A 27,900-nucleotide genomic window follows, 5' to 3' on the forward strand; every position below is an offset into this window, starting at 1 on the left:
GGCACCCCCTGGCAGATGGCGATATCCCTGGCCCAGGTTTCTCAGTAACAGGCCGAAGCTGGTCCCTACGAATCCCTCCTCCTCCAGGTAGCCTGCCCTGGCTACTCCAGGTGGAAACAATGATTTCCACCTTCAACTTCTTAGCATGCTTTGGAGACTGGGAAGGTGGAAGTGGGGGGGCATGGCTGTGTTTCCCCCCACATACTGCAAATTCCTGGGGAGGCGTGTCACTCACTGAGGAGTGCCGCTTCCTCCCAACACACACACGCACACACACACACACACACACACACACGTCTGACCACCTCTAAGAGCAACGGGGCGTGAGTGTGCGTGTCCCGGCCCCCGGCTGCAGGGCTGCAGTGTGGCCGCGCGGTGCCTGCCTCTGAGCAAGCGGGTGGACGAAGAGTGGAAAGAGCCGCTCCTCTTGGCTGCCGAGTGCTCTGTGCCTGCCAAGCTGCACGGCTGCCCCCCAAAAGGACCTGGGCCCATCCCACGGATGGGAAGACTGAGGCCACGCAGGTGCTGGTGAGGCAGGGCTAAGGCCCCCCCTTTCTGGCCTAGGAAGTGCAGGCTGGCGGGAGCGGGGGCTGGGGGGGTAGGTCCTACTCTCTCAGTGCCCTACTCGAGCTGCCCCCGTGTTGGCCAGGGACGCTGGGATAACAGCTGGCCACTGGGCCTCCCTCTTCCTCCTCCAAAGGAGCCTCCCCCCAGCCTCCCCCTGCAATAGACTCTGAGTCATTAAGTTCTGTGTCATTAATTCCTGTCCCTGGGAGCCTGTTTGCAGCCAGCCTGGGCCTCACACCCTGACCTCCCTGGGGCGCCCTGCAGGGCCTCTCGGGGGGGCCCCCAACAGCTGCTGGCAGCCCGGGTGGGCCCTGGGCCTAGGTGCACACCCCAGTTCTGAGGGACTCAAGCGCGCTCCCCCAGGCCAATGATGAACACCCAGGTTCATCCCCCAGACAATGCCTGGGATGCGACCACGACTCCCAGAGCTAATGTGGGGAAGGGAGGCCCAGAGACGCAGAGCGATCCACAAGAGGACACACAGCAGCCAAGCACGCGGGAACTGCGGTTCGTTCCTTCTGAACGAATGGGGAGTTACTGAGGGATTTTAAGCAGAGATTTGAGCTATTGGATCCTGACAACATGATCAAATTTATGTCTTTAAAACTTAACTCTAACACAGAGGAATGGACTAAAGGAAATCAAAAATAATTTTGGAAGTCAAATTTGATGATTGAGTTAATAACTCAATTTTATAGTAGTGTGGAGGTGGAGCGAAGTGATGGTTCCTGGCATAAGCAAGGCTTACCAGTTGATAATTTTCCAGCTAAAACTAACTGGTGGTGCATATTATTAGTAAATAATATGAAGGATCCAGTCGAAGAACACGGGAAAGCAGATGTAAGAAGGTAGAGCATGAGATCTATTAAATATAAGCCCAGTTCCATGAATTTCATGATTTTATCTTCATAAAGCGTCAACATCTCTCAGGAAAGCTGCTGCTTAGGTTACCAAACCACATCTTCAGATTTTCCTTGACACAAAGGATCTTCTAATTTTAGGAATCAGGTAAGAGCCTTTAAATAAAGATTATTTAGGGGCTGGAACGATAGCACAGCGGGTAGGGCGTTTGCCTCGCACGTGGCCGACCCGGGTTCGATTCCCAGCATCCCATATGGTCCCCTGAGCACCGCCAGAGGTAATTTCTGAGTGCAGAGCCAGGAATGACCCCTGTGCATCGCCAGGTGTGACCCAAAAAGCAAAAGAAAGAAAGAAAGAAAGAAGAAAGAAAGAAAGAAAGAAAGAAAGAAAGAAAGAAAGAAAGAAAGAAAGAAAGAAAGAAAGAAAGAAAGAAAGAAAGAAAGAAAGAAAGAAAGAATATTTATTTGCCAAATCTGTAAGCTGTCTTCTTGCACTTAAAGGCGTTACTAACCACTTTCCTAAAGATCCTAACCATTTAACATTTTAGCCAATTCATTATTGTGCTATAATAAACACAAGTACCCTCTTTTTTTGGCAAATGCATGAACATATTTTGAAACTTCAGGTTGAACATTTAATTCTACTCTAACAAAGATTAAATCTCTGCAAAATGATTCTTACCACCACAATTCTCTCCATTTTCTGTATTCAACCTTGATTAAATAATGGGAAACAGTTGGATGTAATGAGTTGCCTGAAATTTTCAACAGTCAGAGAACTTCGGCCCTCGTTCCTTCCTGCTGTCCGTGGCACACAGCCTGGCTACACTCTGATTAACTCACGGATATGGAGCTAATCTATAACTAAGTTCCAGCAGAAACATTTAATATTGCTTGTCATAACCAGAAAACGATAGAGCATGCTGAAATAGTTACAACCAATTTTCGTAATCAAAAAGCATTGTGCTATATTAGCCAAAACATTAGTCACGGGATTAGAATCCTTTCTCCTTTGAATAGTGTAATCCTCTTAAAAATAGCTCAAAGTAATCGGGTTAGTTTCACTCAACTTTATAGTAAGCTGTCATTCTTATAAAGGAATTTCAGGAAAGATCAAAGAGTTTCTAACATTCTCGATGCTGATGAAACATTGAGCAAAGCAAATGGCTTACAAGGCTCTTACATAATTGACTTAGGCTAAAATATCCTAATAGAGATACATTTGCCATCACAAATTGATTTGTACTATTAAAGGTTTCTACTGTGGAAACAAATGCTGAGTTCTGGTTTTCTAAATTATGTGGCAATGTGGCAATAACTGGGAACTATCTTTCCAAGCACCCTACTTCTGCACTGTCATCCCATTGTTCATCGATTTACTTTAGTGGGCACCAGTAACGTCTCCATTTTGAGACTTGTTGTTACTGTTTTTCTTTCTTTCTTTTTCTTTTAACTTTTCAGGTCACCCCCAGCGATGTACAGGTGTTACTCCTGGCTCTGCACTCAGGAATCACTCCTGGTGGTGCTCAGGGGACCATGTGGGATGCTGGGAATTGAACCCAGGTCAGCTGCTTGCAAGGCAAATGCCCTATCTGCTGTGCTATTGCTCCAGCCCCTGTTGTTACTGTTTTTGCATATCGAATACACTATGGGCGAAGTACTCTTGGTAGCTTGCCGGGCTCTTCGAGAGGGACAGAAGAGTTGAACCCGAGTTGGTCTCGTGCAAGGCAAACGCCCTACCCGCTGTGCTATTGCTCACCTTACTTCTAACCATATTTAAATCAAAGCCCCTTTTAGCAATATTTTAAAGTATATTATGACTAGTCAGAGGGTCTGGTTTTTGTGTTTCTGGGAAGGAAATAATCTTCTCCTAGTAGATACTTGTAACTTTTTTGTAGGCGACCCCATGAGAAAAGCAACTATAAAAAGGGGGCGGGCTCTCAGAGCTGGAGAGAGAGTGCAGGGATGAAGGTGCCCGAGTCTCCTGCAGCTAAACCATCCAATTCCCAGAGGTGCACGACCCCCGAGCTGGGAGTAACTCCAAGTACTGTCAGCTGTGGTACAAACTCCCTTCTCCCAAAAAACCAACAAGAAGCAGAAGGACTATTTATACGACTTGAACAAAAAGTAGAGACCTTGAGATTCCCATCCCTGAACCTTCCAAAATTGACAACCTGGAAAGCCAGTTCCAGCCAGTTATTGGAGCATGCTCCAAGAAAAGAATCCTGATCCTGTTTCACTTTTCTTCTCTTGAAGCCCAAAATACATATTAAAAACACATGTCCCCACTCTGCACAATTAATACTAATGAGACATGTCATATGTAAATAAGCACATAGCCCTTCTCTATGTGCCTAACCCCTCCTGCTATTCCCCCACCTTAATTTGCTCACTCTTCCAAATCCCTTATCCCAAAGCCTGATGTAAACTCTTCCCGGAGAGTGTCTGCACCCATGTCTCTGATGCGGACTCGCCCTTTCAAAAATCTTTCTACTAATATCTTCACTGTCCTGTCCTCAATGTCTTTCTTCAACGAAGACAACAATTCCTGGTCCTTCTCGTAGCGACATCTTCTACATTCCTCCTTTGAACCAGAAGGAGCTAAATCTCATCCCAACCTAAATCCCATGGTTTCCCAGGATTCCGAATGGCATAGCTTCTGTTCCTGGTCCAGCAGGTCAAAACCACATAGATACAGCCTCTGGGTCACCTTGTGGGACAGGCAGTGAATCGTCTTGGCCATAGAGATGCTCACCTGTGTCCTCCTCTCTCTCTGTCCCTCAAGTTCCCTCTTTACTAACAATCTGATAAGTAAAGCCAGCTCAAACTTTTCAATGCATCCCCCTCTTTTTTTGTTGTTGAATTGTTCATGAAACTCACTTACACTGCACATATCCTAAGTTCCCTCTCTAACCTTGCTTTCTTATAGTTCGTAGACATGCTGGAGACATAAAATCACAAAGATGCTGCTATAGGACTCCACAGAGATTTGGTTCTGTATCTGTTTCCCTTCTGGGAGCTTTACTTTATAATCTTATATATTTACTCACTGTCCAATCCAGAATCATAAGATCAAAACAATGCTACAATCACATCTGCCTACCTTTATTCAAGTTACGCTTACATTTTTTTTGTTTTTGTTTCTTGGGGGGGTCACACCCCAAGACTCTCCAGGTTACTTCCTGACTGTGCACTCGAGTTATTCCTGGTGGTGTTCAGGGGACCATATGAGATGCGAAGGATCAAACCTGGCAAGCACCCTCCCTGCTGAACTATCTCTCCAGACCATGCTAAAAATTTTGAAAGATACGGATTTTTTTCCCCAAATATTCCTAGGTATCACCCACATTGCACCACTGCTGCCATGGAAGCTCCTCTGTGTGTCCAGCTTCAGAGACTCAATTAAAGCTTGAAAGAGATCAACTAGCTGCAAAACTTTCTCAGGTACATTGGGCAGACTGAGATCTCCAGGCACCCTGGGGAGGGGGCCGGGCCCAGCCCCCACCCTGCCAAGCCCTGGCAGCTGCACGCACGCCCAGCCGCTGCTGCCAACCTACAGCCAGGCTCTGCTGCCTCATGACTGAGCTTCACGCAAAGGTGACACTGCCAAGAAGTTTAGGTGCACCAGGTTTTGGGGGCTGAGAACTCCAGGCCTTCTCTGAGTCTCGGTGGGCAACCTCCCCTCCACACCCCACACTTCCAGAAGCCCTGGCAGCCACACCCACATTCCACCCTTCACCTTCGCCACCAAGCTTGCTCACTGTCCAGTTAAATATTCTGGATTTCCAAACTACTAACATCCCAGCAGGAACACACCAGGTTGGATGGGAAGGTTACTAGAAGCCAACCAAGCGCAATACACAAAAACCTTAACAACCGCTTAGTAAACCCTCAGATAAGAACTTACTGTCCCGGGGTAAGAGATAACATTTTTCACCAATTTTCTTCAACTGAAATATTTTGATAATTTTACTATCTATTTAATGGTGCTGGAGGGATAGCACAGTGGGTAGGGCATTTGCCTTGCACGCAGCTGACCCGAGTTCGATTCCTCCACCCCTCTCAGAGAGCTTGGCAAGCTACCGAGAATAGCTTGCCCGCACGGCAGAGTCTGGCAAGCTACCTGTAGTGTATTCAATATGCCAAAAAACAGTAACAACAAGTCTCACAATGGAGACGTTACTGGTGCCTGCTCGAGCAAATCGATGAACAACAAGATGACAGTGACAGTGTTCCGTGATCCATTTAATGGTAACAATATAACAAAAAATTTATAATTTTATAAATATAAAAATATTTTATATATAGTTTATTTTTAAATCGAAAAGCCTTGAAATATTCAAAATATTCAATAATCAACGTGGTATTCAGTATTCCAGCCCCAATTCCACCACCACTGTGACCTTTCCTCCACCACGGTACCCTGGCTTGAAAGGTAGTTGAGGAAATAGGTAGAGTGATGGAAGGAAGGTAACAGCAATGGTGGAATTGGGGTTCTAATATTGAATGCCTGTAACAAATGCATCATGGAAAAGTTTGTAAATCATGGTGTTTAAGTAAAGTGAGAAAAAATGTCCCTATGAAAGATCCAATCTCATTAATATGGCACTATCACGCAATCGCTTATTCATCCCAACAAGTATCCTGCAGCCCACCCAATTCTCCTAAAAGCACATCTGGAACACAACATACTTGCAAACGCCACAGAATAGAGACTCTTGAGTTTAATCAAATGCAGGGACTGAAACAGGTTCTAAACTCCTAACCCTTCATGATCCAACTAGAAGTGGAGAATTCCCCCCCATCATAGCACCTGAGCCTGGTTCCTGCCATTGTCTCTTCCTTGCCACTTGATCCAGAATTCACGCTTGATGTCAGGACTGGAAAAGCAGGGCCTGAAGAGGTAGCACAATCCAAGGGTTCCAGTGTTTGCCTCGCCTTTAGCCAAGCCCGGTTTGATCTGGCTGTATGCACGGTACGATCCCTAGCACAAGACCTGGAGTAAGCCCTGAGCACTACCAGTGTGGCCCCCCAAAAGTGAAAAAGCATCTACCCCATAATTGCATTACTAATAGTAGGTGTGGTGCTTAATTTTTTGGTTTCAACTTTACTAAGCTATGTTTCCAGATATGGATGTGATCAAATAATATTCTGGATGTTTCTATGAAGATGTTTGTCGGATTAGTTAAGATTAGAAGTGATGGACTTTAACTAAGTCAGTTACTATGGACCAAACATGTTGGCCACTTACTACCCATATTGCAAACCATAACACCCAAAAGGAGAGAGAGTAAGAGGGAATGTGTCTGCCACAGAGGCGAGGGGTGGGGGTGGGGGGTGAGACGGGGGTAGGGGAGGGATACTGGGGACATTGGTGGTGGAGAATGGGCACTGGTGGAGGGATGGGTACTCGATCATTGTACGACTGAAACGTAATCATGAAAGTTTGTAAGTTTGTAACTGTATCTCATGGTGATTCATTAAAAAATTAAAAAATAAATAAAATTCAACTATAAATAAATAAATAAAAGTTACAATATATAGTATGTGGGCCTCATCAAATCAGATGAAAATCTTCACAGAGCCAAAGACCGACTTCCTCAGGACATGGGGCTTCCCTGAGCAGTCCCCAGACTGGGACTCTGACAGGCTCTTTCCTAAGTTTCCAGCCTGACGTTTTCAGACTTTACTTGAAGGTTTTGGACTTGTCCACACACACACACACACACACACACACACACACACACACACACACACACATACACATACACACACCCTGAAGCCTCTGAATAAGACAACAGAAAAGTATTTTAATGAAAATTACAAAAAAAAAACAGTAACAAGTCTCACAGTGGAGTTGTTACTGGTGCCCGCTCGAGCAAATCAATGAACAACAGGATGATGGTGCTACAGACAGTGCTACAAAACAATAATTTCCAATACCTTGTGCAAAAACAATCTCCTACTCAGAGCTCTCCACATGAATCACTAGTGATATCCTAATTGTCTCTTTATTCTCTTAAGTGGCTAGAGGTCATTGCTCACTGGACTTTCCCTTTCTGGATCTACACTTCTTCTTATCTGTCCTTGACACTTTGGGTCAAGGAAAGTATATCAATATTTTGTCTTTGCAATTCCAGTTTTCCACTCTCCAAAAGGTATCTGCCGAACCATGGATCAAAGATCCAGCCACGCTGCGGTGCAGTCATAGGAACATTAATAAGTCCTAGTAGGAAATTATAATATGGAAATAATTTCATATTATTACCATATTATTTCCCAGTAGGAGTGAGGTTTGTTGAACAACAAAGAATTGCATTGGGGCCTGAGAAACCCCCGAAGACAAAGAGAGGGGGAGATTTAGTGTGAGGGGAACGGGCCTTGTTCGGGCAAGAGATTCCTGCTCGACACTCTGGGGCCACGAGAAAGACCATGCAGGATGGAGGCCCTGCTAGCACACAGCCCTCCCATACACACTCTGTAGCCACAGTCACAACTTTGTTTTTTTGTACATATGATTTATTCCAGGGGTGAGGGATAATTCAACATAGGCAAGCAAGCTATGTGATAGACCATATCAATAAAAGAAAATATTAAAGTCATATAAGCATATGTTGCAGGATTCAATGTCCATTTACAATTAAGAATTATCAAAAAAGTTAGGTTATAAGGAACATAATTCAACATAATAAAAGTCATCTACAAACACCAATGGACAAAACATACAAAATGGCAAAAATTGAGTTTCCTCTAAGACCAAGCACTGACCAGTAATTTTCATCTGGACAACTTTTTCTTAGAGTGGAGCTGACCTAATGAGACGCCTCCATAAGCAACAACCCTTAAAGACCGTAAACAGAAAATGATTGCCAACAACACTGACAAACTGCCTGCACCTTTGAATTGCTTTTGGAAATAAGAGACTGAATATGACTAATAAGATGCCAGCAATAACCCCAAAGCCAAACTTTAGCAAATGAGTGTTCCGAGATCTTTTACAAGGTCGGACAAGAGTTCCCCTGGCACTGAAGAGACATAGAGAGGCTGGAAGCTGGGTAGAGAGATGGTTAGAGCCCAGGGTCCCAAGAGAGTTGAAGAGGGAAGAAGTTGGAGCCTCAGCTCTGTCTGAAACCAAGAGGTCCCTGGGGGACTGACTCCAGGAGCCCTCAAAAGGTTGACTATTTGCTTCTAAATGCACAGCCGAAGAATGTGCTCACCATGAGATTTCCCCCCGTGCAGCCTGGGTTTTGCTTCTGGAAGCTCATGGCCATCAGGGTTTGATCTGGAGGAAGTGGAGCTGAGGACATTCACTCCATCTGAGGTGCCCTGGTGAAACTGGCATGGTACGGGGTCCAGAGAGATCTCCGGTGAGCTGCAGTCTTCCGGGATTCAGTGCTGTGTCCCTGGAGTGGTCCCAAGGCCATTGATAACACCCGGAGGCCGATCGTGGGGGTGACAGCCAGGAACCAGCCTTCTTTTCAAAGCTATTTTGGACAAGATGTTTGATGTTTATGCATCTTCCTGCCCCAAAACAGCACCTGACACCACAATGCGATGTTAAGTGTTTTCTAAAATGCCCCAACTGCTCACTATTAGATGTTTGCATAGGATGAGTGTTATGAGAGAAATTATTTCCATATTAAAATCCTAGCTCTTGGTGCATCTTAATGTGACTAATTTGGAGATAGGGTCTTCAAAGAGGTACTTAAGTTAAATGAGGTCATTCTAAATGAGGCCCTAATTTAATGACTAAAGAGAAAATTTGGATACAGGGAAAAATGAAAAGAAGAAGCTGATGTGAAGACACAGGGAGAAGACGATGATCTACAAAACCAAGGGAGACACCTGGAGCAGATGTTTCCCTGAGTCTTTCGGAAGAAACTCATCAGCCAACACCTGGATTTAGACTCCAGAATGGTGATAAAAGTGGATGTCTGTGGTCGAAACCCCCAGAAGGTGGTACTGTGTTCCAGCAGCCTGCACTCACTCATGCAGTGAGTTACTTCAGAACTGACACACGGAATTTTCTTTCTCCTACACACTAGTGTCACTAAGTACTGAAAACCACTGACTATCCTCTTGTCGTTGCTCAGAGAGAGGCCTGCTGCCAGGTGCCAAGGGAGAAAAGCTATTTCACATGGAGAACAGAGATACTCGTGTAACCCAGATCACATAATTAGCTCCAAAGAATGGAAGGTTTGGATGAAAGGAGACTTGCATACACATTCGTTTACTATAAAATATTCATGAAACAACCCTCTCCAATCTCTCTCACCTGTGCTATGTCAAGAAACAAAGCAAGGGAACAGGGAGAATCAAACTCTGACGAATGCTTGGTGTTGGCATTCAGGACTGAGATTACCAAACAGTGAGTGGATGAATCGCCAGTGAGTGGGAGGAATGAAGAGGTGGATCAGAGGTGACTCAGAGACAGCGGAGGTGAATGTTGGGCACCTTGGTGGTAGGTGTGTGGGTTCAATAGTTGTACATAAGCACAATAAACATTAGCACAATTGTAATTAAAATTACACAAAATGCAATCTAAACTATAATCATTTTTTAAGGAAAATGATTCTCCACTTGGTGCCCAGAGAGTCTCTTGCCCGCATGCCTAGCTGTCTTCCCCGGGGCCCCTTGGAGAGGATGGGCTCCAGCTTCCCTCCCCACCCTGAGCAGAGCTCCAGGCAGCCGAAGACCACCGGAACCTAGCTACAGCTATGCTCAAGGCCCCTCTCCACACGTTCAGACAGGCCTCACACATGAACGTAGCGGCAGAGGAACCCAGGTGTGTGTAACCAATCAACGGTCAACATCCAGAGACTTAAAAGCAAGCTCCCAGAAGCGATATCTTATAACCTACTTCTCCTTCTGGGAGAAACTGGCAAGCTTCTGAGAGTTTCCTGCCCACATGGGACAGCCTTGCAAGCTTCCCATGGTGTATTCATATGCTAAATCCAGTAACAAGCTGGATCTCATTTCCCCTGACCCTGAAAGAACCTCCAGTGCAACATCGATGGGAGGGCCGAGTCGAGAGAGACTTCTAAGATCTCAGGGAAAGAACGAATGGAGAGGTTACTGAGCCCGCTCGAGAAATGGACGATTAACGGGATTTCGTGATTCATGTGATTCGTGATTATCCATGTTTCCCCACCATTTATCTTCAACTCTCTGGAAGCAACTCCACTCACCCCCAAATCATTCAATCTTAAAATAACCTTCATGGGGCCAGAGAGATAGCACAGTGGGTAGTTTGCCTTCCACACAGCTGGCCCACATTCAGCCCCTGGCACCCCATGGCCCCCTGATTCTCTCCAGGAGTGATCCCTGAGCGCAGAGAAAGGAGTTAGCCAGGCATACCATTGGGTGTGACCCAAAACCAAAATAAATATATGACATATAGATAGATAAGTATATAAATAAGCTTCATATACTACTGTTGGAAGAGGGCACACTCCACAGTGCTCAGGGCTCCTTGTGGCTCTGGTCCAAGGATCTCTCCTGTTAGTGCTGAGGAAATCAACTAGAGTTGCCCCATGCAAGGCAAACACCTAAATCACTATCACTCAACTTTTTATGGTTCTTTCATTGCCAACCCCAACGTATGATTTTCTACCCTTTTTCTGGATCATTTCTATATGTGATCCCTCCGACCTTTGTTGAAACTCTACATCCAGAAATGTTTTCAATTTTGTTGTTGTTGTTGTTGTTGTTTAGGTCACAGCCAGCATTGCACAGGGGTGACTCCTGGCTCCTACACTCAGGAATTACTCCTGGCGGTACTCAGGAGACCATATGGGATGCTAGGAATTGAACCCGGGTCAGCCACTTGCAAGGCAGATGCCCTACCTGCTGTGCTATCACTCCAGCCCCAAATGTTTTCAATTTTCATTGGGGTTACTTCCCTGTGGTTCTGGTACTCCAATGATTCTTATGTTGTTCCTCTTGAAGTCATCCCCCAGGGCTCTGATTCGCTCTATAGCCATTTTGAGGTCTTTCGCCATTATTTGTTGCTGTCTGTAAGCTTTCTGCAGCTCATCCTCAAGCTCGCTGATTCTGTCTTCGGCTGTAGTCATTCTGCTGTTGAGGGCATCTAGTGAGGTTTTTATTTCATCTACCGATTGCTTTATTTGTGAGACTTCCGTTCGAAGGTTTGAAATTTCTGCTCTCATTTCTGCTCTCATTTCTTCCTGTATTTTCTTGGTAGACCGTTCCAGCGCTTGATTCATCTCCTCCCTTAATTTATTGGATGTCTGTTCCATAGTTGCTTGGAGTAGGTTGACTCTCCTCCATATTTCCTCTCTGAATTGTTTATCTGAGAGGTCGTAGATGTTGGGAGACTCTTTTGAGGTTTCTAGTATCTTTTCTTCTCCCTCTCTTCGTGGAGGGGATTTTCGCTGTTTCTTCATATTGTCACGGAAGTGCAGAGTTGGAACCTTGTAGTTATTTATTCCTCTTCCTTTTTGTGGGAAGAAGGGGCTCCGATTGTGCTAAACTTCCCTTATTCACTGATAGCTTTTATACTGTCAGCCTAAGCTAATGGCTATTTTGCGTAAATGTTTGAGATCGCAAAAGTGAGTTTTCAAAGGAATACACAGTACGGATTGAGCTGAGGTAGCAAAGAATAACTGCGGCCGCATTAGCGTTGGCCGCTCTGAGAGGAGGCCACGCCCACTTTAGACCACGCCCACTAAGACACAGGCCACGCCCCCAGTGTCTTCCTGTTGATGGGGGGGACGTGCGCAGTTACAAGCCGGTTCGGGAGACGGGGTGCGCCGGGCGAGCAGGGAGTGACATCAGAAACTCGGGAGACGCAGACGGCAGCGGGAAGTGGGGGAAAGGGAGGGCGTGGCCGAGGGATGGTCCTCGTACCTGCAGGATGGAGATTGGTCAGGATCCGACGGCGGCGGCGGAAAGGTGCCAGGCAGGGGCTTCAGGAGAAGCCCTGAGCCGCGGCGGGCAGGGGGCGGGGAGCAAATGTTTTCAATTTTATGACAAAACAATTCACTGCTTCTCTCCCGACCTCTCTGTCTCTCCAGTCTTGGTCTCTGTCAGAGATATTGTATCTCTCATGGCCCCTATTATGTTACTCGTCCTTGAATTGGTTTCAAACAATTTCTAATAACACATATTTAGTTATCACCGAATCTCCTTGAGCCAGCACTCTCCCCGTCACTCTACACATCGGGCACCAGCCCTCTTGTCAGACGTCACTGTTGCTCTACTCTTCCTGCAACTCCTTCTCAACACATTTCCGTATCAGGAAAAAAAGCATGTATTACGATGGCCTGCTGACTGTTCCAACTTCTAAGATTCTGAGAATTTGCTTGCAGGCTCAGCAAAACGTTCGCTTATTTATGTATGTTGAAGTAATGTTGTTATTAAAGTGTCTATGTTTATGTTTTATAAATACAACATTATCACACCATAGCCACCTTCAAAGTGCCAATATCCCTCCACCACTGTCCATAAAGCACTTTGCATTCTCACCCTTCCTACTCAATAAGTTGTAGGGTCTAAGGATTTGTTTCCATTGTTTCCATTTCCTATATATGCCACACATGAGTGAGTTCATTTAATATTTGTCTTTTTCCTTCTGACTTATTTTACTTAGTACAACCCCCACCAGTTCCATCCATGATGTAGCAAAAGGCAAAATTCCGTATTTTTTTCGAATGGCTGACTACTATTCCATCTTGTATGTACACAACCATTTAGTTCTCTACCCATGCGTTGCTGGGCTCTTGGGTTGTCCCAGAATTTTCTATTATAAATAACAGTGCAATGAATATAGATCTGCATATGTCTTTTTGAATTCATGCTTTTGTGTTCTTAAGATAGATATCTAGCTGTGGAATTGCTGGCTCATATGGTAGTTCTATTTTAAATTTTTTGAGAAATATCCATACTGTTTTTCACAGAGACTGAACCAGTTTACATTCCCACTGACAGCAAATGAGAGTTCCTTTTTATCTGTATCCGCACCAACACTGATTGTTTCTGGGCTGTCTTAAATATAAATATATGCCATTCTCATGGCTGTGAAGTGGTGGTTTATCATAGTTTGGATTTTTCTTTTAATCGGTGATGCTGAGCTTTCTCCATGTGCCTCTTAGTCATCTAAGTATTTCTTTTGAACCTGGCATGCAAAAACCCTTCATAAACTGGATCTGTTTTCTCTCTGTTCTCTACTCCCTTCTCTCTTTAGCTTCCAATTTAGTTATAGCACAATCTGTTATTTTTCAAGTATTTTCAGGTCTTCTCTCATATTTTTCATGTTTGGAGAAGTTTTCCCTCCTAGTAGATTAAGACCTACTCTTCTTCCTAATATAAAACATCAACTTCTTCACTTGAACTTCTTAAAATTGCACCCTATTGACGGGAGGGAAACTGGGGACATTGGTGCTGGAATGGATGTTGAAACACTGTATGACTGAAACCTAATCATGAACAGTTTTGTAATCGTTTATCTCACAGTGATTCAATTAAAAAATCAGTTTAGGGGCTGGAGCGATAGCCCAGCGGGTAGGACATTTTCCTTGCACACAGCCAACCCAGGTTCAATTCCCAGCATCCCATACGATCCCCTGAGCACCACCAGGAGAGATTCCTGAGTGCAGAATAATGAAGTAACCCCTGTGCATCTCCAGGTGTGACCCAAAAAGCGAGAGAAAAAAAAACAAAGAAAATCTATTTAAAAATTTGCACCATAAACCACACTCTTATTCCAGGGTCACACTATGTCCTGATCTTTTGTACATTAGGGTGCCTTCCTCATCCTCTCATCAGCCGCCACCCTTAGTTCTCCTCTTATCTCTGAAGCCTTCATTATTCAGGTGCTGACTTATGAATTTTCCTTTCCATGGAGTGGGGAAAGGCATGGTTTTGTGAAGAAATACAAAATAGTATTCACGTGTGAAAATGATCTATTAACTCATTCTTCAGGATGTAGAACATTTGAACATTAAAATGCCGAAGAGATATCCAATGTTGGGTATTACAGCCTGAAATCCCTGACTTAGAGCCATGCTGACCACAATTTCAGATCCCCCTCTACTTCAACTTAGCTATGTATCTATAAAATATGAAGTTTCACCTGTCTGAAAAGACTTTTGTTCAGTCGTAAAGCCTGTGAAGTCTAATGCTTGATGTTTGTAGACACTGGGAATTAGATGCTAAGATTTCAGGAACTCTCTTGAGAGGGAGAAGCTCGGGGAAGGTTTATTGGAGGGACATCTCAATGTATATGCTGGAGTCCTCATATGTAAAGCAAGAGCTTACCCAGTGTCCTAAGGGAGAACCAGGGGATGATCCCATGGAAAACCATATTCTATGGCAGAGCTGGAAATGTGCCTTTGTTGACTCTTTATTGGAAGGTGAGGAGGAAGAGAGGAGACTGATTCTTGGCTTGGTGGGAGTTTTAGGAAAAGCTATTCCTCATTTAAGACATAGGTCAGCGAAATAACTCACTGGGTCCCTTGAAACATGGAACTTTATTTTTTTAATTTTTTTAATTGTGTATTTTAAAAAAAATTTTATTAGAGAATCACTGTGATGTACAGTTACAAACTTATGAACTTTTGTGTTTGCATTTCATTCATACAGTTATTATTTACCCATCCCTCCACCAGTGCCCATTCACCTCCACCAATGATCCCAGTATCCCTCTCACCACTCCCACCAATCCCCCACAACCCCACCCTGCAGATGAAGTCTTAAAATTTGCATATAAGTGGATCAACATGGAAAGTATCATGTTGAATGAGATGAGTCAGAAAGAAAGAGACAGACATAGAAAGATTGCCCTCATCTGTGGAATATAAAATAACAGTGGGAGACTAATACCCAAGAGTAGTAGAGATAAGGACCAGGAGGTCTGCCCCATAGCTTGGAAACTGGCCTTACATGTTGGGGGAAAAGGCAGCTCAGATAGAGAAGGGAACACCTAGTAGAGGATGTTGGGAGGACCCATTCAGGTTGGAAGATGCGAACTGAAAGTAGACTATAGACCAAACATGAAGATCACTCAATACCTCTGTTACAAATTACAACACTCAAAAGGAGAGGCCTGGAACTTTATAAGACATGGGTTCCCCTAATACTAGATTAGAGATTCTAAAAGGAAATGAACATGACCTGACAACAAGACATGTGTGTCTCATCCGTTATTTGGGGAATAACCTAAACATTGAACTTTTCTTACATAATCTTCTCAGGAGCTACTGTGAGAGATAAGTGATTTCCAATGGGAGAGGTTGATTTTGCCTGGAACTCATCACTCTGGGAAGGGTAAATAAGGTGAAAAGAAAAGTATACTTTGGTTCATCTTCTCTTTAGTCTAGGATGGTTGGACATAGGATGGTGTGACTATAATACGTAGTGTATCTACACTCGAAAATCATAGTTCACAACATCATAGACTGTTATTTAAGTTTCTTTGAGAAGCGACAGACATTAGATACATCTGGCCCCATCCCTTTAGCTCCATGCACTCCAAAGGAAGGGCTTGGTTTATGTTGAAGACAGGAAGGAGACCCAGTAGTGTCCCTTCCTATGCTCTGAGTTCTCACCTTTAGCCTTCACCCAAGGGGCCCAGGGCTCTCTCCATCAGTGGGAGCTCTATACTACGGTTATGGGCAGCAGAGACTCTGGAGAAGAGATGAGAAAAAAAGGCTGACGAAGGTCGTGAAAGAGCTGAGACCATACAGCCCAAAATACACACAAACTCACCCCTGCACATACTCAACCTCGTAGAGGGTAAGCGCCTTCAGAGGGAGTTTAAAGTCAGGTTACTGTGGAAAAATTCACGATGTGATTTCATTGTGTATCTATGAGTTGATAAGAACTGGGCCCAGATTTTCATCTTGAAGCCGTTATTTTGGGTGAGTCTGGCCCAGCATTCCTTGGGGATTGGACCCAGGGCTCCTAGGCGTATACCAACCTTCAAGTCATCTCCCTGGTCTGAAGGAATCACGTGTATATTTTGTTGGGGAGCCATACTTGGTATCGCGAGTGGCAGAGGCCAACTCCCAGCTCAGGGGTCACTGCCAGGAGGGCAGGGGTCACACCTTGGTTTTTCATATGCAAAGCATGAAACTCCACCCTTGAGCTCTCTCTCTCTGGCCCCTAAAGTAGTTTGTTTTTTTTTTTTTTGCGTTTTGGATCACACCCGGCGATGCACAGGGGTTTCTCCTGGTTCTACACTCAGGAATTACCCCTGGCAGTGCTCAGGGGACCATATGGGATGCTGGGATTCGAACCCGGGTCGGCCGCGTGCAAGGCAAACGCCCTACCCGCTGTGCTATCGCTCCAGCCCCCCTAAAGTAGTTTTGATGGATCGTTTCATTATACTTCATTGTACTCCTTCAGGTAAACTGACAAATATTAGTGATCAAGTAGAGTGGCAGAAACACGCAGCATTTTTACCCAGATTATCTCATACTTATCAATTTGTACAGAAAGACAAGCTCTATCCAAACAACTCATTAAAATTGAGAACTGGACTTTTGGCCCATAATTATTTCAGGAAGACCAATCCTAGTTGTCACTGACTAATTGGGCTAATTGGAAGAGAAAAATTGCACAAAATGTGCCTTCAACGTATGCATTAATTTGCTTTTATTTCTCAGCTAAGGCCTTTGTATCTAATTGTATTGATTTGTAGCTTCAAACAAATGAAAAATCCTAAGGGGGAAACATTTATAAAGGGCAATTCTAAAAGAAAATAAATACAGAGAAAAGAGGAAGGTCAGAAGTACTATAAAACCTAAAATATTATTCTTTGACAACATGTTTTAAGATCCTGCAATCACTTAAAACTCACTAGGAATATCCACATGAACACTCAGGAACTGAAAACCGTGCGTCCCAAATAATTGTCAACATGACATAGAGCTTCTGCTCGGCTGTAAGGCTGACAAATGGGTCCTACTCAAAAAGTTCCTTTGAAGTTAATTGTTCAGAACTCAGGCCAGCTCACAAAAGCAAATTAACCCTCCATGCTCCCAGTTTTTATTTCCTGAGGTTTTCATACCAAGCACCACAAACTGGGACTAAACACAGAATGTATTCTCTCTCTATTCTGGAGCCTAGACCCAATATCAAGGTGTTAGTGGGGTTGATCCATTCTTGATTTTACAAGGGAAAATCTGTTATCAGCCTCTATCCTGGGTTACTGTCCCTTCCCGAGGGACTTGGTCAACGTGGGTAGTAGGGAGAGGGTGCACAAGTGAAAAGGAGACAGACACAAGAAGAAAGAGACAGACACAGACAGACACAAGAATGGGAGCAAGCTCCAACTTTATTTCTCCTAAGCTAGTCTTTTGTAATTGATTATATGAGGAAGAGGGAAGAATGGGAGAATAGCAAAGAATGCAACTGTTAAATGAAACTGGATGTGGGCCCTGGTGGCAGTTTCTCTGGACATTGTTCTGCAACCCTTCCCTAGAAGCAGTTGTTCCTAGTTACAGGTCAGTTTGTACTGACATATTGGTTCCCAGGCATGGGTTTCTGGCCATTCCCAGGCATTGGTTTCTGGCCGTTTCCAGGCATTGGTTCCCAGCAGGTTTCTGGGAATTTTTTGGCCACCTTTGGCACTCATCCTGCCTTTATTGTTACATAGCATTCTCCCTGGGTGCATGTCTATCTTTGCCTTCTGATTTTCACTTCATACATGACAGGAATTACCTGGGTGAGGGCTTCCCTGTACTCCAGTATAACCCCATCGTAAGTATTATATCTGCAATGACTTTCTCTCCAGGAGGGTTTCCTTAAGATGAACGAGGGTTCAGAAATGCAACACAGGAATTGGCTCTGGGGACAGCCAGACCTGAGCCCTGTCACAGAGAGACCGGGAGCATCATCATTGAGGACACGACCTTCCCGGGGAATCAGCTGAATTCTCCGTACCAGCAGTGTGAGTTCTGAGTGTGCAGTAAGGCAGGGGCTGGGCCGAGTGCAAGATCAGAGAAGAGCGTGCTCCCCCTTAAAGCACTTGGCTTCCAGCCATGTTCACTCCATGGGAGACACAGGAGAACCCCCTGGCACCCTACTAAAACACAGAACTCACCACCGTCCTGGAGCTCGATGGTCAGCAGCTCTGAGAGGGGCCTGACTGTCCAGTTCCAACACATTCTCGAGGGGTCCCAGGCCACTGAGCCTGAAAATGCTCTACATGACAATCCCTGCCTTGAAAAATACTCTCCTTAGGAAATTTTCTTTTGATTAAAAGAAAATATTTTACAATGAAGATAAAAAAGAAATTGCCTCCACAGGATATACTTCCAAAAGGGAGTGAAAGAGTGATTTTTCCTAAATGCAGAGAATCTGGGAAAGTTATCTAAGTTGTAAAAGGGGCCTCTGAGGGTATTATTCCAGAGTTAAGATGGTGGTTAATAACTACTAGTCAAAAAGTTAACTCTGAGAATTTCCCTAATCTGAGTATTGAGTCATAGATCCGTATCCAAGAACCTCAAATAGTTCGAAATAAAATAAACCCAGATAGAAGAGCTTAAGACATGTTCTAGAATCCTGGGAGCAGCAAAATCAATGAGGAATATTATGCATAAAGGAAACTCCTTAATACTTACAGAAAATATACCAAATAAAGCCCTATAAGGCAGAAGAGAATTTCTGGACATAACAAAGGAATTGGAGTAAATAAACATCCTGACAGGGATACTTTTCCAATGATAAGGTTGTCAGTCCAGTTATAAAGAGTGAGACAAAGGTTTGTGGACAAGCAATATAAATAAAGTTGTAGCTGAATCAGCTTTTCAAGAAGCACTAGTCTTTTTTCAAAGGCAAGACAAACTTCATAAACATTCATAATCTCTACAAACTGGTGGCAAACATTCATTCGTTTAAATCATGTTAATTTAAATGATCTTACTCATCATCAATGACATAAATTTATCAAAAGACCCAGAGTGATCGGATTCATTAGGAAATTGAACTCTTCCTCATGCTGCTCACAAGAGGCACACCAGAATAGTTGAGGTGAACATAGTTTGGTAGCTCCCATATGACCCAGCAATACCACTCCTGGGAATATATCCTGGAGATGCAAAACACACCGTAGAAAAGACATCTGCACTTGTATGTTTATTGCAGCACTGTTTACAATAGACAGAATCTGGAAAAAAAAAAGTGCCCGAGAACAGATGACTGGTTAAAGAAACTCTGGTACATCTAGACAATGGAATACTATGCAGCTGTTAGAAGAGATGAAATCATGAATTTGCATATAAGTGTATAGACATGGAGAGTATCATGCTAAGTGAAATGAGTCAGAAAGAGAGGGACAGACATAGAAGGACTGCACTCATTTGTGGAATATAAAGTAGCATTAGATGAGACTGACACCTAAGGACAGTAGAGATAAGGGCCAGGAGGATCACACCACACTTTGAAGGCCGGCCCCACATACTGGGGGAAAAGGCAGTTGGGATGGAGAAGGGACCACTAAGTAAATGATGATTGGAGGGATCGCCTGGGATGGTAGATGTGTGCTGAAAGTACACCAAAGACCAAACACGGTGACCTCTTAGTATCTGTATTGCCAATCATAACGCCCCAGATTAGAGAGAGAGTAAGAAGGACTGTACCTGCCACAGAGGCAGGGAGTGGGATGGGATGGGGGTGGCAGGAGGGACACTGGGAGCAATGGGAGTGGAAAATGTGCACTGGTGGAAGGATGGGTACTTGAGCATTGTGTGACTGAAATGTGATCATGCAAGTTTGTAACCATATCTCACAGGGATGCAATAAAACTTATTTTAAATATATATAAACATGGCTTGGAAAGGCTGGAAAACAATCTTATATGCAAAAAGTTACCTAAGATCTATAGCCAGAGGCAGATACCTGAGAGAGAGGTGCCTGTGTGGGCCGAGAGTGACAGAGTGAAGGAAGCGGCAGACAGCGGGAAGGACTGTCCACTGGCAGCCGAGGAAGAAGGGAAGTTTCTGCCTTCCCAGTTTCGACTTGGAGCCCCTCGAACCACAAGAGAATCAATTTCTGCTGTTTTCAGCTCCCCAGATTGCAGTGATTTGTTAGGGTAACTCCAGAAAACTATTACAGGAGATCCCTTGACTAAAGATTCAATCCATCTGAATCACTCTGAAGACAAGGCCATTTTCCTAATGTTCTCAGAGATCAATAAATCACAAACTAATATCACCCACCCAGGCATGTACTCTCCCCCAGCCCTGGGGATTTGGAGTGCTTCAGAGGAGAGCCCGTGACTGTCTTCGTGTGTGGGATGCCTTCTTAAAATAATTTATTAAAATCAGTTCTGCTGAGCGCAACTCGATCTTTTGAATGACTTATGTGCTTAGCATTTTCTAGACGAGCCAGACAAGTGACAGAGGGTCACAGCAGGCTCTGTCACCAGGCAGTGGCCCCGGGGAATATGGGCGTCAACCCTGCCAGCCTCTAGTGCAGGGCTTAGGAACGGAGACTGCAGGAAGGAACGGGCCCAGGGCAGGGGCAGGAGAAACAGAACCTTCACCTGCGTCATGAGTGCATGGTCACGAGGACTGTCCCCAGAGAGAGTAGCGGGTAGGGTGTTTGCCTTGCACGCAGCAAACCCAGCTTCGATTCCCAGTATCCCATAGGGTCCCCCGAGCACTGCCAGGAGTAATTCCTGAGTGCAGAGCCAGGAGTAACCTCCTGAGCATCACCAGGTGTGACCCAAAAAGAAAACAGAAAAAAAAATCTGCAATTGAAGGGAGTGAGCATAAAATAAAGACCACTCTACAGGTACAAGTTACTTCTGTCTAGGTCAACAACTTAAAATATAGAAATTCCTCCCCCCACAAAAAATGAGGCTTTACTCTCCATCTCAACAGCTGAGTTCTAATGGCCGTTTTTCATGCACATAACTTTTCCAACTAATTAAAAATGATGGCACAGCGTGTAAACGGCCTACAGTCACAGTGATAGAGAGAGTGTTTGTGCCTCTTGTTTAGCAAATGCTATCAGAGCTTCTTGGCACTAAAGAAACTCAATTTACAAAAACCGGCAGAAAGCACTTATATGAGAAACCTACCATACCATTTTCCTTTAGAAACATTTATAATCAACTGTATCAGGGATGGAGAGTTTCTATTAAAAAATATATCAACACCCTCATAAAGGCCATTTTCCTTTTGCAATTTATTCTGAGTAATAACGAACGGCCAAACTACAAATATGTTGACAATCAATTTTTGCTTCTTCATGCAATTCGGGTGAAGAGTGTGTTTCTTTATAACAAAATGGCCCAGACACAAAGTGGCATTCAATTACCAGGTGTGAGGACATTGCAAACCCTTCCATCCTCTTGGTGGTGACAGATCAACCTCTCCCCACTAGCCTGCCCCTGAGCCTCTGTGAGGGCTTACATCGGAACTCTTTGTATTATCAGCTCTCAACATAACTTATATGAACATGGGACCTCAGGCACATTGCAAAAAAATATCTTCTCTGTACAAATGCAGAAAAGAGTTGTTCAAATGCAGATAAGGGTTTCCGGAATACCCTCTGCAAGGCACTGAGTCCCGAAGAGCCTCTTCACAGAGAAAAACTAGCCCTAGGGTGAGCTTTAAAGGAAAAGCCTCATCACCACCCCCAGGCAGGAGCTGGACAATCCAGAGAGGTGGCAGTAGCCTCTAGTATTAGGGAAGAGGTGCTGGCGTGAGAGGAACCCCCCCAACAAAGGAGTGCCCTCTGGATCTCATTGGTCATTAGAGAAAATAAAATTTAAGTTTTAAAACAAGCCATGTCTTAACACCCAAAACAAGAGGGGGGGTGGAGAGAGAGAGTAAGTGGGAATGTGCCTGCCACAGAGGCAGGGGGGTGGGAAGAGATGGGGGTGGCGGGAAGGATATTGGGAACATGGGTGGTGGAGAATGGGCACTGGTGGAGGGATGGGTACTTGAACATTGTTTGACTGAAATGTAATCATGAAAGTTCGTAAGTCTGTAAGTGGGTCTCCTGGTGGTTGGTTCATTAAAATAGCACTGTAGCACTGTCGTCCTGTTGTTCATCAATTTGCTCAAGCAGGCACCAGTAGCGTCTTCATTGTGAGACTTAATGTTACTGTTTTTGGCATATTGAATACACCATGGGGAGCTTGCCAGGCTCTGCCGTGCGGGCAGGATACTCTCGGTAGCTTTCTGGACTCTCCCAGAGGGATGAAGGAATTGAACCCAGGTCAGCAGCATGCAAGGCAAATGCCCTACCTGCTGTGCTATCTCTCCAGCCCTGTTAAGATTAAAAAAATTTAAAAAATTTAAAAATAATAATAACAAAGCAAGCCATGTCACAGCTCTGGCTCTTCTACTCAGTGACTCGGAGCACTGAGGCCGTCTGCTGCTCCCTTCTCCTGTGAGTGGGTGGGAAGGGCATTATTCTGGTTTCCATCTGCTCATATTCCTCCCCGCCCCATGCCCCTTCCAACCACAGAGCACCCTCTGATCTTCTGGTGGGTGTGTTTAAGGACAATCTCTTCTTATGTTAGTGGCTCAGCTTAGGTCCTTCTGAGAGATGCAGACCCTGGCTGGAGCGGTCCCTTTGGGGACAGAACCCTCTTGAGTCAAAGGCCCACCGCTCCCCTGGCCTCAGAGAGGGGCTTTACTGGAATCACCCAAATGGAGACCCTCCGTGGCTTCATCACCAGGAAGATATAAAGCCGCTGCGGGGTTGGGGGGGGGGGGCTGAAAGCCAGCTCCTCCCCGTCCTGGTGCCTCCCCAGCGAAGAGCAGCCCCACAGCGTGGCACCACTGGGGTCCATGATAAAAGAAACAAACTCTGAATTAACTTGGACCTCATCCTTTGTAGTGGGAAATACCCTAATGTCACTGAGAAGGAAAGACCAATTGTGTAAGAGCCTATGTGTAAGCTTCAAGAAATCCTTGCTTTTTTTTTTTTTTGGCTTTTTGGGTCACATCCGGCGATGCACAGTGATCCTGGTTCATGCACTTAGGAATTACTCCTGGCAGTGCTCGGGAGACCATATGGGAAGCTGGGAATTGAACCCAGATCGGCCACATGCAAGGCAAACTCCCTACCCGCTGCACTATTGCTCCAGCCCCTAATTCTTGCCTCTTATACACACCAAAATATGGGTTTGGGGCCAGAGAGAACCATGTACCTTGAATGAGGGAAGTCCTGATCCTGTCCTGAGTGACACCCCAGATACTGCCCAGAGAAACTCCCAAGCACCCAGCCAGGAGTAAGAGTAACCCCTGAGCACCACCTGACAAGTCCCACCCGAAAAAGAAGTCACACTCAGCAATACTTTCTGTGTTTGCCCGACAGGGTAAGATTCACGTGGCCCACATGGCCAGCTGGGTAAGACTCAGCCCCACCTGATTGCCTCCACTTGAGACAAGTCTGGGCCTCAGCTGGGCTTCCCCGAGGGGGTGCTCCCATGATTCCTTCCTCACATTCTAGAATGTTCTAGAACAGCTCCCACCTGAAAGATCAAGGGCAAGGAAGGACAAGGAAACTTCTGTCCCCTCATACCTGCCATCCCCCAGGACCTCCCTGCTTTCACAGCCTACAAGCTCTTTCAACCTTGTGCCTTAGAATCCTGTGGCAGCTCCTTTCAGCAAATGGATGAAATAATTAGCCTTAAGAAATTACCTCAGTTTTCTTCAGCCCCTCTTCCCCTCCCTTGAAGGAGGTGAGGAGCTGAAACTTCTAACAGTTTACAATAGTGAAAAAAAATTAAAAATAACGAGTTCACTAAGGAGATGGCATGAAGAGAGGGGAAACTCTCAGCTCGTCAGAGGAGGGATGGTAACACTGGAGGAGAATTTGGAGTTGGGAAAAGTTGGAGGCGGAGTTAAGTTCTGTTATCAATAGTTTTGCAAATCACTGTGCCTAAACTTTTTTTAAATGAATTTTAAGAAGAAAAGAAGTTCTAACCCCTTCATCACAGGGTCGGTTCCCCTGGCAACCACCATCCTCCCTCTGAGAATCTCCTCCTTGGCATAGATTCAGGAGTGGAAGAAGAGCTTCATAATGAGTAACCGGGATGCTCCTCTCAGCCCTGGGGGAGAAGTTCTGTGTTTTAGAAGCTCTAGGAATGAGGGATGAAGACCAAATAGGCATTTCTTATCATCTCACAGAGACAAATGCTTTTTTTTTTATTATTATTATATTTTTATTGAGTCACCGTGAGATGCAGCTACAAAGCTGTTCATGATCAGGTTTCAGTCACACAGTGTTCCAACACCCGTCCCTCGATTTTTTTTTTAATGCCTGCACTTAGGTTGTGGATTAAGTTTTAATGCATGTAATACGTGCAACAGTTGTTTTTGTCTCTTGCTTTATTTGACATTTGAGGGATATTACAATACACTGAGAAGCAGAGACTGGGCATAAGCTGCCTCGGGGAAGTTCTTAATCACACGTTTAAGCAGCAAGGCTCCTGGCAACCATGCGTCAAGGACCTGCACATGCCATGCCGATTGCTGACGGCTGAGACCTGGGGCTTCCCCAGAGCTGGGTTGGTGCAGACTCTGAGTCTGACCAACCCCTGTGGTAAAAGGACAGCTCCTGGCATAGGACCCTGTGGCACTGGACATTTGATGGCTGATTTCTCACCCTTTGGCTATTAATAAGATAATTGCTACATGTTCCTGTCTGGCCTGAATAATTAATGGCTGGAAACTCCCCCATGAAATCTCAGCAGAAAGAGACCAACTCTTTCCCTTTTGTTTCAAAAAAGTTGCGTTTAGTTTTCTTTTTAAGGACAGGAGAAAAATGAAGAGAGCGGCATCAAAAGTAGAGGGATGTGTTGATTTGACAAGGTGAAATCACTGCCTCTTTCAAGAAAACCACGATGTGTGGGAAGGAGAAGGGAGAAAGAAGTACATAAAAGTGGGGCACAGTGGGAATCCAGAGTTGGCAGGAGAGTTGGATGTGGTGGGGCGAGGAGGTGAGAGAGATAAGATAAATGCCCTGAGAAAGGCGGAGGAGAGCAAAGCTAAGGGTGAAGTAAAAGCTAACAGGGGGAGAGAGGGATTTTTCCTAAAGGTTCGTCTTCAAGCAGATTCTTTTTTTAATTCTATTTTATTGAAGCACTGTGAGATAGTTATAAGCTTTCATGTTTGGGTTACAATCACACAATGATCTAACACCCATCCCTCCACCAGTGCACATTCCCCAACACCAATATCCCAGGTATACCCCCCTTTCCCACCATCCCCCTAACTCTATGGCAGACAATATTCCCCATACTCTCTCATTACTTTTGGGCATTATGGCTTGCAACACAGATACTGAGAGGTCATCATGTTTGGTCCATTATCTACTTTCAGCACACATCTCCCATCCCCACTGGTTCCTCCAGTCATTATTTTCTTAGTGATCCCTTCTCTATTCCATCTGCCTTCTCCCCTCCGCTCATGAAGCAGGCTTCCAGCTATGGGGTAATCCTCCTGGCCCTTGTATCTTCTGTCCTTGGGTGTCAGCCTCATATGATGTTACTCTATACTCCACAAATGAGTGCAGTCCCTCTATGCCTGTCCCTCTCTTTCTGACTCACTTCACTTAGCATGATACTCTCCATGTCTGTCCATTTATAAGAAAATTTCATGACTTCATCTCTCCTAAAAGCTGCATACTATTCCACTGTGTAAGTGTACCAAAGTTTCTTTAACCAGTCATCTGTTCTAAGGCACTTGGGTTGTTTCCATATTTTGACTATTGTGAATAGTTCTGAAATGAATATATAGGCACAGATGTCATTTCTACTGTGCTTTTTTGCATCCTCGGGATATATTCCCAGAAGTGGTATTGCGGGGTCATATGGAAACTCAATTTCCAGTTTTTGAAGGACTGTCCATATTGTTTTCCAAAAAGGCTGGACCAGTCGGCATTCCCACCAACAGTGAAGGAGCGTCCCTTTTTCCCCACATCCACACCAGCACTGGTTGCTTTTGTTCTTTTGAATGTGTGCCAGTTTCTGTGGTGTAAGATGATATTTTGATTTGCATCTCCCTGATGACTAGCAATGTGGAGCATTTTTTCACATGCCTTTTGGCCATTTGCATTTCTTTTTTTGAGGAAACTTCTGTTACTTCTCCCCATTTCTTCTCCCCATTTTTGATGGGGTTGGAGGATTTTTTTTTGTATAATTCTACTAGTGTCTTATATATCCTGGATATTAATCCCTTATCAGATGGGTTGTCACTATCATCCCGTTGCTCATTGATTTGCTGGAGCAGGCACCAGTAATATCTCCATTTTGAGACTATTTGTTACTGTTTTTGGCATATTGAATATGCCACGGGTAGCCACCAGGCTCTGCCATGCGGGTGAGATACTCTCAGTAGCTTGCTGGACTCTCAGAGAGGGGTGGAGGAATCGAACCCAGGTCGGCTGTATGCAAGGCAAATGCCCTACTGCTGTGCTATCGCTCCAGCCCATCAGATGAGTATTTGGTAAATATTCTTTCCCATTCTGTGGGCTCTTTCTGTATTTTGGTCACCGTTTCTTTTGAAGTGCAGAAGCTTCTTGGTTTTATGCAGTCCCATTTATTTATGTTTGCTTCCACTTGCATGGCCAGTGCTGTTTCATCCTTAAAGCTGCTTTTAGCTTCAATGTCATGGAGAGTTCTTTCAAGCAGATTCTTGAGATGCATTTAGGTCAGCTCTTTCCAAGTTTGTGCTGTGGAGCACATGCTCTGAGACGCACTGGGGGGAAGGAGAGTTCTGTAGTCTAACTCAGGGGAGTGCTGGCTTCCATGACACCATCCTCCCACCTTCACTGTGACACTTGTCCCATTGCTCATCGATTTGCTCGAGTGGGCACCAGTAACGTCTCCATTGTGAGACTTGTTGTGACTGTGTTTGGCATATCGAATACACCACAAGGAGCTTGCCAGGCTCTGCCATGCGGACGAGATGCTCTCGGTAGCTTGCTGGGCTCTCTGAGAGGGATGGAGGAATCGAACCCAGGTCGGCCACATGCAAGGCAAATGCCCTACTTGCTGTGCAATCGCTCCAGCCCCCTCCCACTTTATAAATATGTAATTTTGAGGATGCGAGGCTAGTTCAGTTGGTGAGGGACCTACCTAAGGCATGAGACCACCCAACACCAACCCACAGCTGGGTGCAAACCAAGCAGCATTGCCATTTGAGACCCCCCTGGCACCTCAGCCCTGCCTGACCTCCAATGCACTGCACCGAGTGGATGCAGGCACTGTAACTGATGAAAGATGTCTTTAAGCCCGAGGGAGCACCTGAACAGAGGGTACAACTTCCAGTCAGTACCAATGCTGAAATATGAATAAATGTTTGCCTAATGCCTCTTCCTAGTTATAGTTCAGCTTTGAACTGCCATAAGATATCATAAGACCATCTGACAGAAAATTGGGGGATGTCTATATTTTGAAAAATCTTCATTTTTATGGCATTTGTACCATAATTATTTCCAGAATAATGCCATTTCACAGCTATATATAATTCAGAGTAGGTTTTAG

Source organism: Sorex araneus, chromosome 1 (genome assembly GCF_027595985.1).
Source record: "Sorex araneus isolate mSorAra2 chromosome 1, mSorAra2.pri, whole genome shotgun sequence".
NCBI lineage: Eukaryota > Metazoa > Chordata > Mammalia > Eulipotyphla > Soricidae > Sorex > Sorex araneus.